Source organism: Mustela lutreola, chromosome 13 (assembly GCF_030435805.1).
Source record: "Mustela lutreola isolate mMusLut2 chromosome 13, mMusLut2.pri, whole genome shotgun sequence".
Classification (NCBI taxonomy): domain Eukaryota; kingdom Metazoa; phylum Chordata; class Mammalia; order Carnivora; family Mustelidae; genus Mustela; species Mustela lutreola.
Window position 1 is genome coordinate 61919485 of NC_081302.1, and position 20090 is coordinate 61939574.

At 42.3% G+C, this 20090-nt stretch overlaps 1 long non-coding RNA gene across 2 annotated transcripts; it reads right to left on the reverse strand.

Moving 5' to 3' along the window:
- Positions 1-3466: 3466 nt before the first annotated feature.
- On the reverse strand, positions 3467-15904 carry LOC131813937 (uncharacterized). 2 transcript variants are annotated; one of them, XR_009347047.1, is made up of 6 exons: positions 15631-15904; positions 15422-15542; positions 14922-15008; positions 7688-7860; positions 7189-7309; positions 3467-4084 (listed from the first exon to the last, which is right to left on the reverse strand). It is a non-coding gene; the product is annotated as an uncharacterized LOC131813937 (long non-coding RNA). The 2 variants fall into 2 exon arrangements; XR_009347046.1 differs by lacking the exon at positions 3467-4084 and having other exon boundaries at positions 7115-7309; positions 15631-15903.
- Positions 15905-20090: the final 4186 nt, after the last annotated feature.

Consider the following 20090-nt stretch of genomic DNA (forward strand, 5'->3'; position numbering starts at 1 on the left):
CCCTGGTATAAATAATGTTTTCAAGTAGTTTTGTTATAAAGGAGAACAGATAAACAGGGTAGTTGCTGGTGGTGAAGTGGGGCTTGGAGGAATCCACAGCATGAGGGAGTGAATAGTCATACAGAGGAACCAGAGGGAAGTGATGGTCTGGAAGCAGAGAGGTGGGTATTTATGGAAGTTCCTCTTCTGCCTTCTTAGTGACATAGGAAGCCAATCTTCAGCTGAGAAACAGCATGGGGGAGGGGGAGGAGGTTCTCTTTTGTAATCACACCATAGACCACAGAGTTGGACAAAAACCACGTGGCTGTAGACTGCCTAGAAGAGAAGGGACATTATAGGGTACTTTCTGGGTTCACTGGTAGTTCATTACCAAAGATGCAAAATGCAATAAACCATTGGAGAACTCGTCCCACTTGGTCATCTTCTCTTTTTTTTCTTGGACCTCGATTTCTTTTTATCAGAGCAGGAAATAAAAGACCCACTTTCAACCACCTCTGTTTGCTCAGTGTGCAACATACGTCCTGCTGCTCCAGGCAGTCTTGGTTCCTTTACAATTTAACTACCACAAAAATGTTTCAGTTTAGAGCCCTACATTTTCCAACTCATCCTTTTGTGTTTCATGTTTTCCTGCTTCTTTTCTGCCTTCAGGAAAGAAGCAAGAGGGTAACTCACTTGTCTCCACCATACTAGAGAAGACCATGTGGCCTGGGGAGGCAGCTTCCACATACACCATCCCCCTAACTTGGCTGCTCCTGGCCTGGTGGCAGCCAGGCTTCAAAGAGAAACCACTACTTCCTCCCTCAGCCCCGACACCAGCGTCACAGGCAGCTGGGCTGATTAAATATTGAAGTTTCACTTCGGGCTACTTTAAACATTTGCATTATTCCAAAACTTATTTTCAGGTATCCCATAAGGGATTTTATGCTCCAGGGTATTGTGTGGTTTTGAAAAACTTTTCTTCAACATAGTTGCAACACATAGAATTAAAAAATAATGTTTAAATAAAATCTTTATACTGACCTCTGAGCTCCTGGATGGGACCCTGGGCAATGTCAAGACTTCTAGACAGCCAGCCAAGCTGTGCCAACTCTTACTTCTAGACTTCTGACTCTTAGAGGTGTCAAATGATTATGTTCTGGTGTGGAGGAAATCAAAAGGGGTCTGAGGTGACCCATCTCAGACTCACATTTGGTTTGAGGTTTGGCTGGGATCAAAACTTAAAAATGGTCAGTGTGCTGAATTTTTTTTTTCTTCCTTTGCTGTCTTGGAGCAATGATCACATAAAAATACCCCAAGTTTATTTTCTGTGAAATAGTTGCCATTTACCTTTGAGCTGATGAGCAACTTCACTTAAAGAGAACCATAAAAATTGGAAGAGTTTGTAAGATGCTGTGAGTTGGCATAATCTGGCAGGAGAGGAGAAAGAACTCAGGCCAAGTATTTGTTTTACAGCACCCACAGTTTTAGATTGTTACTGCTTTAGAGTATAACTCCCTTTTGGTCTCCTGGCTCCCTTCTCCTCTCTTTTCCCTTTCTTGTGGCTTGCCTTCTTTCTGCCATGTTTTTGTCTCTCTCAAAATTAATTTTTTGTATTTAATTCTATCTGCTTCCTCCAGTAGTTAACTTGTTAGTGAACTATTTATACATGTTATAGAACTCTCTGAGCTTCCCATAATTATTTTCTTGACTGACCATCTGGAGTCAGACTACCATGGCAAGAGGTAGTCTGAACTGGAAAGACGAGAATTTGGGGGTAGGTTGAGTTGGGTTACACCTACTGTTTAAAAGCCAGGCTTTATGAAAACAGAAACAAAAACAAACAAAATAAAAGTTAGTAAACAGCCAGCCTTAGTAAGGTACATGCCTCCTTTTTTACCTGTTGTCATGTGTGTGTGTGTGTGTGTGTGAGATTTGTTTAGGTTTTGGAAGGGATGCCTCGATGTACAATCTCCCTAATTCTCACTGAATTAGTTTATGGTGAAATAAGTCATCCCAAGGAGTGCCTATAAGTTCAAGAGAGTGATTTTTTTTTTTTTTTTAACTCTAAGGAGCATTGGTTTTTGACAGCAGTTTGTTCCATGGAAATGCTCATTTAAACAGTGAAAAGTATAATGGGAAAAAAAGTGTTTGTAGACGTTGTTGGGTTTTGTTCTTAGTTTAGTGCTGAGCATTAGGGCTAGTTAAATGTTTTTTCACGTGAATGAATTTTCTTAATTTTTATAACGCTGAAAACTCAGTGAGCAGGTGGTAAAATACTCTGGCTATGAGCATTATATAAGGCATTGAAGGACACTGCCCACTGGAGGCAGCCTCAGTTGTATCCTCTGTCTTGAGGATGAACTTAGATTTTCAAATACAGTTGGGTTTCATATTCTATCTTTGTTGTCATTCCATGGCATCATGTCAATCTACCATAAGAATTAAAGAAAGTATCTATTGGTCAGGGAAAAAGAAAGAAAAAAGTAGAGACAAAATTACTCTATTGAGAAGATAAATCAAGTTTATGAGGGAATAAAAATACGTAGTATGTATGTGGCAAAGCTTCTTACATGAGGGCTTTCACATTCTGCTGGAGTGTGTAGACCAGCTCCAAGGAAGTCACAAGAAAAATAATTTGTTTCATACTTTTTAAAAAAAAAGATTTTTTTTTATTTATTTGACAGAGAGAGATCACAAGTAGGTAGAAAGGCAGACAGAGAGAGAGGAGGAAGCAGTCTCCCTGCTGAGCAGAAAGCCTGATAGGGGCTCGATCCCAGAACCCTGGGACCATGACCTGAGCTAAAGGCAGAGGCTTTAACCCACTAAGCCACTCAGGTGCCCTTGTTTCATACTTTTTGCAAGAGGCTTAGTTTTACAAGGATCTGACAAAAAGTGTGTGGGCAGTTGAGAAGAGATGCAAATGTAATCATCAGAGAGCTAGTTCCCAATGTTTAGTGAGCATTAGGTTGAAATTTTTCTCATTTAACTCTTAAGGGGGAGGGGCTGTAAGGAAAGTTAAAAATAGTGCCAGTGGTGGGAGGAAGTCCTCTTAGTATTTATTCAAAATTTTCAGTAATGCAGACTCAGTAAGTTCTGGAGAGCTAATGTACAGCATGGCAGCTATAGTTAATAATGCTGTATTTTTTTTTAAGATATATATTTTTTTAAATTTATTTACTTGACAGACAAAAATCACAAGAAGGCACAGAGGCAGAAAGAGAGAGGAGGAAACAGACTCCCTGCGGAGCAGAGAGCCCCAATGTGGGGCTCGATCCCAGGACCCTGGGATCATGACCCGAGCCGAAGGCAGAGGCTTTAACCCGCTGAGCTACCCAGGCGCACCAATAACGCTGTATTATTACTTGAAATTTGCTAAGAGGGCAAAAGTCAGGTGTTATCTCTCTCTCACACACACACACATACACACACACAAAGAAAATGGTCACAATGTGAGGTGATGGGATGGGAATGAGTTGGATTATGGAAACATCAAGTTGTACACCTCAGATATACATAAATTTTATTTGCATATTATATCTCATTAAAACTGAAAAAAGGGGAATATGAAAACATACAAACAAAAAACAAAAAAATAACTTATTGCGGAACTGAAAATGGCATAGATTTTCTTGTATGTTGTCTTCTAAAAGTTTCATAGTTTTGTATTTTACATTAAAGTCTATGAGCCATTTTGAATACATTTTTTAAAAGGTGGAGGAAAAAAAGAAGTGAGATTTTAAATGAAGGACAAATCCATAAAAAAAAAAAAAGGAAAGGAAAGGAAAGACAGGACAGATAGTCAGATAGTCTTTTGTAGCTTTGGGGCTTCTTTACTTTAGGCTGGGGCCAGAACAACTGATCCCACACTCTTGTTGGATTTCCCAGGCATGACAGGATGAGCTGCTCAGACAGCCGACTTGGCTCCATTACTTGTTTCCCTGATGTGGACTGAAATCCAGTATAGCTGGGTTGGCTTCTTTGCAATTATTTCATTTGTGTCATAGGTTAAGTCATAATGCTCCACCTATGCTCCACCTTTTGGTCTCACTCTGGTGAGAGTCACTCCCTGGCCTTCTAACATGTATCTTTTCGGGTGACATCAACTCTGGAATTTTTAAAAATTATTTTTTTGTTGTGGTGAAAAACCACTTATAAAATTTCCCACCTTAACCATTTCTAAGTATATAGTTGAGTAATGTACATTCACATTTTTGTATAAACAATCTCCAGAACTTCTCCATCTCACAAAACTAAAACTCTACTACTATTACATGACAACTCCCCACCCCCTGTTTTCGAGCCCCTCAGAACCACCATTCTTTCGATTTCTATGAATTTGACTATTCTAGATAATGCATACAAGTGGAATCATAAATTATTTATCTTTTGTGACTGACTTATTTCAATGAGCACAATGTCCTCGAGGTTCATCTGTGTGGTACCATGTGTCAGAATTTCCTTCCTTTTAAAGGCTGAATAATTCATTATGTGTATATGCTGTATTTTATTCTATTCATGCCTCAATGGACCCAACTCTGTATTTTTTAGGATTCAGCAGTTTGAATGGCAGTGCTTTTCTATGAATATTTCACAACAATCTTTCCCAAAGCCTTAGTTGTCTTACTATCTGAGACGTCTTTTCCTCGAAAAGTACTTGACTGATGTTAAGGAAGTATCTACTTGAAAAAGGCAAAAGGAGGGCTGAATGTTCTTTTATGGCCTTACTGGTACATTTTCTAACAGGCCCATCCAAGGACTAACTGATTCTCTGAGGGAATACACCTTATTTGACAAACTATTTGCTATTGACTAAAGCTCAGACTCTAGGAAGTGACATGTTTATTGGTAGAATTCTGTTCAGTAGCCATGCAATGCAAATGATTTCAATTTAGTAGAAAAGATGACCCAAAAGGTTGCACTTTTATTGCTGTGTGTGACCTTAAGCAATGTTCTATATAATCTAGCAAATTTATTTGTTTTTTAAGATTTTATTTATTTATTTGAGAGAGAGAGAGTGAACAAGCCAGGGGAGAGACAGAGGAAGAAGCAGATGCCCCACCTAGCAGGGAGCCCGGTATGGGGTTTGATCCCAGGGCTCTGGGATCACAACCTGAGCTGAAGGCAGACGCTTAACCAACTAAGCAACCCAGGCAACCCTAGCAATCTTACTTGGATATGTGTTCTCTAGTTCTGTTATATATTCAGTTCCTCAAATTCTCTTTGCACTGGATTCACCATTTTGCTTGTTCTCACATTAATGAATTAAATCCTTGCCACAGGCTCATGTTATGTTTATATGGGAGCCATATTTATAACTTAAAAAAAGTTACATTTTCTATCCAGAAATGGCCAGAACAGCCAGTGTAAATCACAACATTCTTTCATTTCAGTGAAGTTTTTTTGCCAAGCTATAGAGAAGCCTGATTGTGTCAGCAGAGTAGGCATGAGCCCTATACCAGGATTAGGTAGAAAATGGCTTCCCTTCCCTTCCCTTCTCTTCCCATCTCTTCTTTTCTCTCTTTCCTCTTCTTCTTCTCCTTTTTTTTCTCTCTCTCTCTCTTTCTTTCTTTCAAGAAAACTAGTCAACAATACAACAACACTTGAGCCTGTAAGTGTGTCCAAGCATTTTAATCTAACACGAGGGCAAGGTACATCTATATGTTGACACTTAGACTGAATCAGAACTACTAGATATCTGTGCATCACAACTTAACTCTGCAGCATGAGCCAGGAGGCTGGGGAGGCCTCAAGGTGTGTTTCCCAAAAGTCGGGGTGGGAAGGCTGGCTAAGCTCACAGGTTTCAGGAAAGATAATAAAATAAACAAAAAGCTAAGTTTCCTTAAACTCTGCATTTCCATAGCCACCTGCAGCCAAACCTCCCTAATTTGGAGATGTGCCCCCTTTCTTGCTAAGGGTTTACTATATGACTCTGCTCTGTTTTGGCAAAGTGTAAGTGACTGTAGAAAGCGAGCCAGAGACACACTCAACCCCTTTTTCTTTCTACCTAGGTGTGTGTGTGTGTGTATTATTGCACTGCACAGCTACAGCACAGAGCATGGAATTTTAAGAACTCTAGAAATCAATTTATATGACATTTAGTGAAAAGCAACTGGCTCAATTTAAGAGCATTTCCCCAAAGGTCAGGGAGTTCCTCTCAAGGATGGAAGTGATATCTTAGTTGCCTTCCTTTCTAATATCTGATACCTAGATGAGAGAGCAGTATGAACTATTCAGGGCTTTATTGAATTCTATAAATTTTGTTGCTTCTTTTGCCCCATGTCAGAGAGAATACTAAGATAAATGGTAATTTCTAGACTAAAATTGAAGGAAGATTAGAAAAGCAAATTATGTATTTTCAGTGAGTATTTCAATGCTTCAGTCAACTCTGTTAAAAGTCTCCCATACAGGTTAATCATTGCCACACTGCAAACTCCTCTTTGAAAAATTTAAAGAAAAATTTTAAACTATTGCCTTCTTCAGTTTTCTCTATGTGTGGGAGCTCCCCTCTGTGTAATGATCTGTTTGAATTTGTCTCTGAATTCTTTAGTCAGCCAGTGTTTCATTCTAAATGGAACTAAATTTGGCTAAATGGAAAGGTTGGTGGTCTCACCCTAGGACTACAAAGATACCTCCCTGGCATGTGATTTTTTCCCTGTTTCGTCAATGGGGTGACAGATGAAGAAATTTCTCCACTGAAGTTGATGAGGCTACCACCTATTTCTGGAAAATCTTTCTTAATCCTGGTTTTACAATTTTATGAACCTCTGCTTTACATGCAATACTTGTGTTTAGGACGATTTCAATCTTTGAACAAAATTAGAACAACAACATTTGTTGTTGTTATTGTTGTTTTTTGTGGTTGTTTTATTTTTATTTTTTTTAATATTTTATTTATTTATTTGAGAAAGAGAGAGAGAGAATGTGAGCCAGGGGTGGGGGCAGAGAAAAAGGGAGAGGCAGGCTCCCTGTCAAGCAAGGAGCGTGATGTGAGGCTCAATCCCAGGAACCCGGAATCATGACCTGAGCTGAAGGCAGACACTTAACCAACTGAGCCACCCAGGTGCCCCAGAGTTGTGGTGTTTTGAATTCTTACATTGATATCGTAATATTTCAGGAAGAACCCCAAGTGATCCTGTAAATCTTCCAGATGTTTTATTTTAAACCTGAAGAAAACATGGTCAGTATCAATAAATGTTTACTGATCATCACCTGGGTAGGATTCCTGTCGCTGGCACTTTAACAAATCTGTTCCAAGTGGTCTGGATTTCCAAGTTGCCCCATTATTTGGTTTGGGAGTCAGATACTTTCCCAGTGATGTCTTCATTATTTCCTAAGTTCGAAAATTAAATTTACGATTTTTTAAAAGACATTAACTGTGAGACAGGAGTGCGTAGTAGTTTTCATTTAGGAAGTGCTTACTATGACCTAGAAACTGTGGTGAGTTGAGTGTTTTACATACATTTCCTAATTTGAATCCCCACACCGACCCACTGAATTGGGGGATGACTCTTGTGATTCCCACTTTAGAGATGAGAGCACTGAGGTTAGTAAAGACGTGCCATTTGTTCCAGGTTGTACAGCAAAGCACAGAAATGGATTGGAATCCAGTTCTGCTTGATTCCACAGCCTCCCTGCTGCACCACATCATTTGTTTTTTTGATAGCCTCTTGTAAATTCTCATTCGGGGCCATGATATCTCAGAACTTACGTGTCATTTGATTATACATTTTAAACCTTAGGAAACCAGGTGTGCATTGTCGAGTGTTTCCCAAGTGCTGACTGACTCTGTTCTTCACGTTTTACACGTCTCTTTTGCATGGTCTGGGTTTCCAAGTTACTTCATTAACTGATTACGTTGGTCGGACATGTTTCTGAAAGAGACTTTAACAGTGAAACTTATTTTAAATTCCCAATTATTCAGGGTATTTTGTTTAAAGATGAGAACAGCTGGCAGTTTTAATTCCATAAGTGTTGAAATATTGTGGAAAAGAGAAACCCCAAACCAGCTTGCTAACAAATGGCTTAGTGAATGAATCAGCAGGATTGTGCTCTCTCTGGTTCTTTCTGGATATTTCCTATGTGTCCCCACAATCTGGGTGTAGTGTGATGAGTTATTCTGCTGAGAAACCAGAGTTGAAAGAATAAACAGGGTTGACAGAATAAACAGAGTAAACCCTGAGTGTGGGGGGAGGTTTGCAAGTCAGCCTCCCTGACTCACATGCCCGGCCTTTTGGGAATGTGCCCAAAGCTTTCCCTTCATGAACTGGTGGAAATGGCTTAACTCAGCCAATTTGTTTGATTTCTCATTGACTAGAGCAGCAGACCTGGGGGAGCCTAGAAAGCGGGGCAGTGAACAAATGTGCAAGTGGCCATGCTGCAGAAAGAGAGGAAGAGAGTGTCACACAGCACGCACACACACACACACACACACACATACACACACATACGCACATGCGATTAGCTAACGGAAAAGAAACGGATTTATTGTTGTTGATCATTATGGCTGACACCTCAAATTAAATGGAACATTTGTCTAAAAAATTTCCATTTTATATTTGTCAAGTGATCTCCTCTGAGGAGCTGTAAAGGCACACACCACTCCATGAGAACTGAGCGATTCATTATTAAATGAACAAGTTGGATTAAGGGGACACCAGAAAGAGAAACTGAAGAGGGAGTTGAAAAAAGTGCTGAAAAGCAAATGGAAGCACAGACCTTGTGTGCCAAAGGGGGCGGAGGGGTCACTTAGCAGTGGGCATAGCAAAGGTAGGAGCTGAGTCTATAGCAGTGCTCCTTTTTGGGACACCCTAGGGATGGGGGCGAGTTTCCTTGTGTAGAGGAGCTGCTATCTGGGAGTGAGTTCTTAAGCCTTAAGAGCCCTTGTCAGTATGTAGCCCTGTGCTATGGACACGTTCCAGGTGATTCAAGAAAATTATAGAAGTTTCATCATTTGTGTAGCTCCACAGCTGCATTTGGGAGCCTGGTAGTTGATGTCCCAGAGGTAGGCATGAGGGAGGGTAGGGAGCTGGTGGTCAGTAACAGGGATGCCTGTGTCTCCCAGGCTGCTTTGGAGATCACCCACAGTGACACCAGCCCCCAACCATGGGCCCCCAGTGTGCACTTGTAACATGAGTTCAGACAGATATGTCGACCCCCAGGACAGCTGCAGCTTGAGTTAATAGCAAATAATTCAGCCCTTCGGTGATGCTTTCCTAGAAATCCAGCAATGTACTCTACGTGGATCCAGTCCAGGAATTCCCTTCCTATCTGAGAGAGCAAAAGTGCATCCTTTGGCGTTTGATCATCTGCAGCCATTGGATAAAGCCTCAGGCACCAGTTTCTCTACGTTTCTTTTTCTTCCTGTCCCATGTATCCTCAAGGTTCTTCTTAGAGGGCTGTTTGTGAGACTTAGTAGGGATCTCCCCCCACATTTAGGATTTTTAGCAATTGGACCTTTCCTTGTGGTGTAAGGAAGAGATTCCTGATTTCTAATCACCAAGAAACAGAGCTACAGCTGAGACACAATGACACGTGAAAGTCAAGGTTTGGGGGGAAAGGGGAGAAAGGATGGGATATGGAATTGGGACTCAGGGTCCCAATTGGCTGACTCAGGGTCCTTTTTTCCTTTTTAGGTGTATGCATTCTTTTGATCACATTTCCCAAACAAGCAGGAGGCTTTCCAGGTAACATTATCTTCTTGGCACTAAGACCCAGATTTTTTATAGAGCATGATATTACTAACAAGAGCCTCTGGACCGAAGAAGGCCTTTTCTGGTACAGAACGCATGGAAACGGAGAGCAGCAACATAGGAAGGAGCTGCTCTTTGCATCTTTTAAAGGTAGTCTAGTAATTTTTTCCCTACATTCTTTTTCCCTTAATAATGTGCTTCCCTCCTGAAGCTGAGCCTCCCTTTTCCACGTGAAGTCAGTATTTCCTTCTGCCTTTATGATAGCCTTAGAGACGTTCTCCTGCTGGACAGAGATGGATTTCACATTAGGAGAAGAGCACTTCAGAACACCATAGAATGGCCAGGGTTCTATTTATTTACTTTAGAGGTGGTGGCAGCTAAGGAAGAAGGTTCAAAAGATACAAAGTTGTGCATGAATTATGATGTGATATGTTCAGCTTTTAGCTCACCACTGGGCAGACCTTCAAAGTTAGTTTTCAATGGACTTTTCTCAGGGGGCCACACCATCCTTTTCCAAATGTGAGTTTGAGGATGCTTCCCATCTTACATCACTCACAAATAACTGCCAGAGGAACAAGAAACAAAAACTATACAATTTATAGTTCACCCTCTTTGATGTAAGGTGGGATGGGGGTTGCAAAGCAAGGGCTTCTGAGTAGAATGTAGTTGGATTGCTATAGAAAGCAAACTCTTATTTCCTTCAGAAGAGAGCAAGCGGCATTAGCTAATTAAAAATATTAGAAAGCCTTTGCTCAGATTCAGTTGAGCTTGATTTTTGGGTCATGGTGGAGGAAGGGAAGAGGAAAGAAACCCAACAGTCTGTGCCAAGGGTTTGCTGAACATGTTTAAAAAAAAAAAAAATGCTGACGGGCATTAAATTAAGTAACAACTGAAGATTACACAAGAGTAAACATTGCTGCTAATGTTTGACTAAAAGCTAACTGAGGGCTCTAAGTGACTCCAGTTAATTTACACATCATGCCAATAACAGCCCCAGGGGATGGGGGGCTGCTAAAGGTGGGGGAGACTTTTATAGCCAGAAGCCACATTTTTAAATTTAGAAAAAGAAAACTAGAACTGAAGGGACTGCTTAAGAAACTTCAGGGAAGGAGAGACAGAAAAAGAGAGAAAGGGGAATTGTGTGTCTGTGCCTGCTGGGCTTGCGGGGACGTGTAACTTTTAAATAACTCTTCTAGGAGGAGGGAGTGTGCTAGGATCAAAGAGTTAACTGTTCCTGTGGGACAGGAGTCTTAATAAATTCTACACTGTGCCAAGGGGTCCATCCATCCCAAATGAAAGAGTGTAAATTCCCCCGTGAGATCAAATAAAATTGATTTAACTTTGCAACATTTCGCTTCAAGTTAAAGTGTACAGCAAATGATGTTAAAATTATAGTCCCTGTTCAGCACAGCCTCTTCTGATATACTTTTAGATGGCTTTAAAATGGGATGTGTCGTTTATTTAGTACCATAGCAGTTGATATCCTTAGATGGGAGTTTCATCATGTACTTTATTTTTCTGGGGCATTGGGGATGACCATAATTGCAGAACAATTCAATGGAATGGAATGGGCCAACTCAGCACATTTTGCTACATTTTTTGCGTGATATCTAAAATCTTCTTTCTCGTTGCAGTATGTTTAGGAAAGTAAGTCATTTAACCCTCCTATTTCCTGGGCTTGAATAATTCTCTTAATAAGGCATAAAACGTTTGCCCTCTTTACATTAACATGTCATTGTGAAGGAAATAGCTTGGTTTAGAATGTCAGGGTTTAGGTCCTGTTGTCTGATGCTTGACAATCTTCAGAGGATACTCAAAGAAATCCAGCCTCTCCAGAGACCCTCTTTCTTCTCACGTTTTTGTCTTCTCTCAGGCAAAGGCAAAAATATCTGCTGTGCTAGGCCAGTCTTGAGTTTAATCTTGGAGTCTCAAAAATAAACAGTGGTAAGGTCTGGATAACATTGATGGACATTTCTGTGTTTGCCCAGATGAAACTTTAAAAATGCTAAAAGCCACCAAAATCTCGGCTCTTTCCCTTAATTGTCCTGGATTATCAGACTGGAGAAGTGGAATGGGCGGGTATGTTCCAGTACTATTAAATCTTGTGCAAACTTTACTGATACCAGCCTTTTGCCTCTGGCAGCCCATTCTGCTTTCCAGCATTCTCCAGGGACCCTCACAGCATGCCAAAATCAAATACCCTGTCTGCTGGGGCAGCCCTGATGCTAAAGAAGCTAGAAGAAAAAACAAAAAGCAAAAAACAAAAAACAAACAAACAAACAAAAATGCTGTCTCATCCTTTCCACATTGTTCGTTTGACTCACTTTATGACTTTTCTTGCCAGATCCAAAACTTGATGGCCAACCTGACTAAGGTCACCAGCCCCATGGAGCTATTTTAAAAAATTAAAATCACTTGGCATTTTCAGTTCTTGTCATTTGTGAGTTTGCTCAAATATTCTGATGAGCAATTCTCAAAGACGAAGGTGGGCCAAACCGCAGCAAAACTGAAAGTGGCACTTTACAGTGACTAGAATCAGTAGACATTGGTTTGGTCCCTCGTATCCTCCAGACCTGATGTTGAAAACAAAGATGAGTCTCCCCCATGTCTACTAGGTTGGTTTGTCAAGGAAACTTAAGGGATGTCTAAGGGGGATTGGCCTTTCATGAACAACTCACTGTAATTCACAAAGCGTTTGACATGAATCGGTGATTACAGATATGGTCACACTGTATGAATGAACAGCCTGGTTATGATGATGTGGCATTTCCTGTCCTTATCGTCAACAGAAAATAGGATGTCAGGTTACAGTTATCTGGCTCTTGTGCTCTTCTACTTTGACCCCCAAAGAGTAATTTATGTAATTTCTCGAAACTCTGAATCACAAAGGCACGGAGTGGTGAATGGTGGTATAATAATGAGAAGAGCCAAAATCTATTGTGAATTGACTATGTGCACTAGTCTACTTACTATGTGCACTACTGCTCCAAACAAAAATCCCATGACCTTGGTACTACTGCTCTCCCACTGCAAAGTCTAGGAAGTGAGGCCCTGGGAGGTAAGCCAAGGGTCTATAGTCATCCAGCAGTTGGCAGAGGAGGCTGGATTTAGTCACAACTGTCTACATCTAGTCTTAAGCTCCCCCAGGGGGAGGAGAAGTCATCATTCCATCTCCAGGCATCCACATGCACATGCTTATCATTTTAGTTCCACTGGAGCCCATTGTCTAAGCCATCTAGGCATGTCCCAACACTGTATACTAGAGGTTGAGGGGAGATTGGATTTCCTGAAGCCACATCAAACTCCATTCTCCATGATGCCTAAAAGAAAATCCGCCTCTTTCCATCTCTTCCCACAATTTAGAACATTTTTAAAAAAGATTTTTATGCACTTATTTTGAGAGAGAGAGAGCATGTGTGTGAGCACATGAGTGGATGAGGGGCAGAGGGAGAGAGAGAATCTCAACCAGATTCCATGCGCACAGAGCCCGACTCAGGGCTCAATCTCATGATCCTGACATCATGACCCGAGCCAAAATCGAGAGTTGGATGCTTAATCGGCTGCATCACTCAGGCGCTCACACACGCACTTCATTTTTTATTTTATTTTATTTTTTTAGACTTTATTTATTTATTTGAGTGAGAGAGAGAGAGAGAGAGTACAAGCAGCAGGAACAGCAGGGAGAGGGAGAAGCAGACTCCCACTGAGCAGAGAGCTCAACGTGGGACTTGATCCCAGGACCCTGGGATCATGACCTGAACTGAAGGCAGATGCTTAACCGACTGAGTCACCCAGGCGCCCTCATTAGAATAGAATATTTTATTGGAAAGGACTAATAGTTACACTGAGCTTACTACACATCAGAAAATATCCAAAGTACTTATCATGTATTATTCCTTTTATTTTTAAAACTGTAGGAAATGGGTAAGTGTTTTTATTGCCATTTTATGTTTGAGTAAACTAAGCACAGATAGGTCAGTCATGTCACTTGCTTCAAGTTACCAAGTTAGGGGGACACAGAGATAAACTGCCCCCCAAGCAGCAGCCTGGTCCCATGGTCCATGGTCTTAACACTGCTCTCTGTCTCCAATGAGTGGAGGGCTAGCCATGAGAGTCAGGCTTCAGGCAAATACTGTGGGCTGAGTTCTAGCACAGCTGATTGTGAATTGGCCGTTTTATCACTAATGAGAGCAGCATGGCCTGAGTCCCCACCCCTTCCAGCGGCATGTTCCAGGACAAACACCAGGGAAGGACCCACAGGGGCCCAACTTAGTCTCCCAGCAGCTGAGACGGGGTAATTTCTAACTCTTACTTTTCTTCTCTAGGCCTTGGTTCTCCTGCCTCAGAACAAAGGCACGACAACAATGGCTTCTTTTATTAGTGGTGTTTTCCAGTTTACAAAGCAATCTCTCACACATTTCCTCATGCGATATGAGCCTCACCAAAGTTCTACAAGGTGTGATTGTGCAAGAAAGATCTTTAAGAAGCTTGAAGCTAAAAGGACATAAAACTTTGCTTTTTGATTCTGAGCCAAAACACGTTTCAACCATATCCCTAATTCTTTCTGCAGTAGAAATAATCCGTAAGAGCAAGTTTTCCATGGTAGAACATGACCCTTTTCATAAAACCTTCTCCTTGTTGCTTACAGCAGGTCCCTGTGTAGTAGTGCAGCTGGCCACAGAAGCCAGCCACGGGAACTGGTGAAGAGCACGCATGTGCTCACTCGTGTGTTCAAGCACGTGTGTAATTTGTGCTTGAATCCACTTGTCCTGGTAAGCATCTTCTAGCTGTAGGTGGGGGTGGGGGGCCAGCACTAGTTATGTTTAAAAGCACAGAGTGGAGCTGGAGTTCACAGGCTGGGCAGCAAGGACAAGCAACCATACAGAGAAGTGTGCTTCAAATAAGTCGGGCTGGGAGCCTGGGTGGCTCAGTGGGTTAAAGCCTCTGCCTTCAGCTCAGGTCATGATCTGAGGGTCCTGGGATCGAGCCCCGCATTGGACTCTCTGCTCTGCAGAAAGCCTGCTTCCCCCCTCTCTCTGCATACCTCTCTGCTTACTTGTGATCTCTCTCTCTCTCTCTGTCAAATAAATAAATAAATAAAATAAGTTGGGCTTTGGTTTCCACCCTTGTGATTGTACAGAAGTGTTGCTGCTTCTTAAAGAAAAGAAATGAGCAAGACCTGTTGATAGTGAGAGGGGACAGCCTGGGCACTTTTCCCAGATCTGAATCTGTGACCTGCAAGCAGGCTCTTACCACATATTCTCAGGTCATGGCTGGCCAGCTGGTAAAGTGATCCTAAGAAAAGCTAAAATCCTGTGCTCCAGCCAGGTGGAGGGAAGTCTGGGGAAGGAGGGAAAGAAAATGGCAAAAAAAAAAAAAAAAAAAAAAAAAGAGAAAGAAAAAAAACATGAGAAAGGCAAACCCACAAAGCATTCTTCTAAGGCTGTAAGCTCAAGTTGACCAGCAAGGCCCCAGAAGGCCCATATGGCAGGTTAATGTCCCTAAAATCAAGCAGGAGCCAGTAATAACGGGGTCAGGCGAGTAGAAAGTTCCAGATGCTGAGGAAGTCTGCACAGTGCACCACTAGGTGCAGCAGTCGCTCAGCATAGAGGCCTGGCTCCCCAGCTCTGGGCACACACTCTAGGGCCAGAGAGACAGACTCTGCTTCTCATAAAGCCTTGTCCTCCCTCTGGGACAGGTCCCTGGAGAATCAGGAGGGCTTTACAGTAAAATCAAGCATTATCTCTACTTACTGGTTTCTGGAGGCCGGGTTAGAAGCCGGTTGCCTGGTGATTGCCTGCAGCTGGCTTGGTCTTTGTTGGCAGGGACCAGGGCGGAGGAGGAACTGTTTCTATGTGCCCTGTGAGCCATGACCTAGGAGTTGTGTGGCAGTTGTGAGACACAGCCGTGTCTGCTGCGGTGACCGGGGCCCAGACTTGCAGCCCTGTGTGTTATCACTTACCTTCCTTTGGTGGCTTGGGTCTGCACCTCTTTAGGGGAACAAACTAAATCTGACCGGTTTCCGAGCTTGGCGGTCACTGCTAAGGGCTTGCCTGCCTGTTGCGCTGCTCTTTTTCTAAAGTAGTAGAGTGCCGGCTTCTATTACACTGGTTTCTATTTCTGTAAAAAACATTGTAGAACTGCTTTCCTCATCGTTCTCACTAAAAATTAATGTTCCCTTCCCTTCTGCACTGGAAGGGCTGACCCACATTCACCCGATCTGCTCCCTCCGTGAATGCTGCCAGCGCCCGGCCGGTGGCTGCCATCAGACGTTCCGCCCTGGCCAGCACATGTTTTTAAATGACTGTGCAGTACCTGTGGTTATAAAAACAAATGGACCTAGACGAGGTCCCAGCAGGCCATGAGGGATACACCCACGTTCTCTGTCCCTGCTGAGCTGGGCTCTCCCTTGGAGTCTCCTCGTCAAAACTCCACACGACCTCATGTGACTATTCTCGTACTCAGAATGCTTTATGGAGCTCCTAGACTGGAAAAGGGTGCAGAGGGACTCTGGTTCGGAGCATGGGCTTGGGGGTCAACACTAGGCGTGGACTCCGATGCAGTCACTTACTGAGTATGTGCTCCTCTGAGTATGTTTCTTAACCTCTGTGCCTCAGTTTTCCCACTTACAAAATGGGGCAGCAGCAACATCAGTCTGTATAGGGTTCTTGGGAGGATTGTGTGAAATAATGAGTGTAAAGTACTTAGCGCAAGGCCTGATAGAGGGACAAATGTTACTTTAACGTACATTTTGATATTTGTTATTATCTCCTCGTTTTCTCCAGAAAGTAGCTGATCTTAGTGCACGTCTGCTTCTGTGTATGGGGAGGTCTGATGATTTGGAGGATGTGTAGAGGGGAGCCACTATGAAGCAAATGCCGCATTTGACTCATTACCATTATCAACCAGCAGCAGCCCCTGGTCTGCTCGCCCTGACTCCCTCACCTAGACCATACTAAGCTGGAGCCCAGGAGAAGACAGAGTACGGACGGCTCCAGAACTCTCGTGGGAAGAGACTTGGTTATTCATCATGATGTCGACTCAGCATCACCAGGCTGGCACATTGCACATGGGAGATGGCTGGGGACTGGCAGGCGATGCCCAAGGCATCACTGGAATCTCATGGCACCGTGAACCAGAGCCTTTCTCCTACTGGTGAACATTTGTAGCCCAGGGCTTAGTAGGTACCTGTGAGAAGGCTGGTGATGAAAATGTCCATCGTTTCCTTCCAGCGCTGCAATTTGTTCCTGTAGGTCGAGCCACAGATTCAAGTGAGTCCACAGTGCCAGCCACAAACAGCAGACCTGTGTGTAGAGAGGCAGAGAGACAGACCTGGTGTAGATGCAGTGAAACACCATTTAAATTAGTGATTGGCAAACCAGGAGCCCTCATGGCACCCACTTCGGGAAAGCTGGACTAAGTGAAGTGGCAGGAGCCTTTCTCAATGAAGGACCAAGTTAGCCAGTAAGAAGGTTCTCCATTTTAACTTTTCCTTATGCAGGTTTTTAAAAAAAACAAAAAACAAAAAACCAAAAAGATGTCGTGCCCCGCTCTATGTGGACTGCTAAATAAATGTCTAATTGATAAACCAGTAACCAGGGCATAGTAAGAGAAACAAAACAAAACAAAACAAAACAAAACTCATGAGATAAATAAGGCAACTTCTTTGTGTGACATGCAGTTCAGGTATTTTGTGCTTGAGGTAGTAGCCTTTAGTGATCCACTCCAGACCAAGGCGGATTATGAAGTCTGCGTGTCTGTGGGTTTGAATTTAAGCTGACCAAATGCCCTGTTCTCCCACCTTCTTTCTCACTTGTCTCCAGGATAAGAATTGATAAGAGCTACAAATGTTCTTCCAGGACTCGTTATTAATCATACATGTTGAGGGGCCTTGACAAAGATAAAATGTTCTATATAGGTACAGCGGTAGTTCGGAGAGTTTTCTGCATCGGGTGAGACTCAGAGTTTTCCTTAAACACTGCAATCTCTTGGTCTTCCAGCTGTTCCAGGGCAGACCCGAGTTCCGTGCTCTATCTTTTCAATGTGGCAAGCCTCAAGGGTAGATTAAGTTAGGCAATTTATCCCCTTTTATGTTCTGTATTCACAGACAGCACTCCGACGGGGTAACATAAAACCACAGATAGGTTTCTTTACAACAGTATTTAAGCGAACCAGGAAAGTGGCCCACGCCATGTATGTGTGGCAGCGGGAAGAGAGGGATCACGGGAGAACATGGATGTTAAAAGAAATGATGAAAATGAAGAACTTAGCAAACTCAACACCCAAAGAACAAATAATCCAATCAAGAAATGGGCAGAAGACATGAACAGACATTTCTGCAAAGAAGACATCCAGATGGCGAACAGACACATGAAAAAGTGCTCCATATCACTCGGCATCAGGGAAATACAAATCAAAACCACAATGCGATATCACCTCACACCAGTCAGAATGGCTAAAATCAACAAGTCAGGAAATGACAGATGCTGGCGAGGATGCGGAGAAAGGGGAACCCTCCTACACTGTTGGTGGGAATGCAAGCTGGTGCAGCCACTCTGGAAAACAGCATGGAGGTTCCTCAAAATGTTGAAAATAGAACTGCCCTATGACCCAGCAATTGCACTACTGGGTATTTACCCTAAAGATACAAATGTAGTGATCCAAAGGGACACATGCACCCGAATGTTTATAGCAGCAATGTCCACAATAGCCAAACTATGGAAAGAACCTAGATGTCCATCAACAGATGAATGGATCAAGAAGATGTGGTATATATACACAATGGAATACTATGCAGCCATCAAAAGAAATGAAATCTTGCCATTTGCAACAACGTGGATGGAACTAGAGCGTATCATGCTTAGCGAAATAAGTCAAGCAGAGAAAGACAACTATCATATGATCTCCCTGATATGAGGAAGTGGTGATGCAACATGGAGGCTTAAGTGGGTAGAAGAATAAATGAAACAAGATGGGATTGGGAGGGAGACAAACCATAAATGACTCTTAATCTCACAAAACAAACTGAGGGTTGCCGGGGGGAGGGGGTTGGGGAGAAGGGGGTGGGATTATGGACATTGGGGAGGGTATGTGATTTGGTGAGTGCTGTGAAGTGTGTAAACCTGGTGATTCACAGACCTGGGGATAAAAATATATGTATATAAAAAATATATGTTTATAAAAAATAAAAAATTTAAAAAAAAAAAAAAAAAAAAAGAAATGATGAAAATGAGAAACCTTCCTAGCTGCTCCAGACCTTATGCTTAAAGGCACATTTCTTTGGCGCCTTATATGTTTCTGAAATTTGTTCTCAGGCCTTGGATCTCCCCCAAGGTGTTGATGTTGCATTTTGACTCAGTAGGGGCCATCCCTCCCCAGACCTTCCAGTCCTTGCCCGCAGACCACACGCTCACACTATTCAGCAGTCAGAGTAGAGAGGAAAGGTTCAGAGAGGATCATTTCTCAGAATTTGCTGGCTTATCTCCTCTCCAGTGTGTTACTGACACTGGAGATGTATAAAACCTGTAAAAATATGTTGGGACTCTGCGATGCCTGTGTGTGTGCATACCCCCCCACACACATGCACATACGTGTGTCATTGGTACTCCATGCCATGGGGGCCGCCCTTCCTGCTGGCTCCTCTACCTTGTCAGGCTTGCCTGGGCATGTCCGCCCGACTGAAGTCAGGCCAAGTTTCACGGGAGGAATTTCCCTGTGTCTGGAGCTGGAGTTCAGGTTTGCTGACATGGAGACTGATCTGTTGGTTGTCAGCAAAGAAAACATGGCTTTTGAAGGAGCAGCGGAGGACATTAGAAACAGCAGCAGCTAGTTGCTAGTTGCTAATGGCTGGCTTTAGTTCCATTTGGAAGCTTGAGAAATAAAAATGCTATGGAGAACATATAGGGACAGAAAACGTTCAGAGGTGCCCAGGGGTTGAGAGTAAGAATAAGGAGACTGATTTCAAGAAGCACATAATTTCTCAATATTAGAAATAACCGGTCTTGTTTGAGGTGGCGGTTATTTGATTGTATATGTTTGTCAAAATTCATAGAACTATGTCCTAAAAAGGAGGAATTCTACCATATGTAAATTATAACTATTTAAAAATAATTAATTAAAGGAAGACCCCAACTCTGTCTATTAAATTGGCAAATGTTTTAAACAATGAAACAGATGATTACATATTTAGAAGAAACTTCAGGAAAAAACGTATTATACACTGTTCAGGGGAAATGTAAAGATATTTGAATTTTTCTGGTTGGAAATGTGGCAGTGTATATCCAAAGACTTAAAGCCATGGGTAATATTTTACATGATAATTCCTCTTCTAGGAATCTCTCCTTAGAAAATTTTCAAGGAGTTTAAAGATCTAGGTACAAGGATGTTTACTGCAGTGTTATAACAGAAAAAAAATTCAAAAGT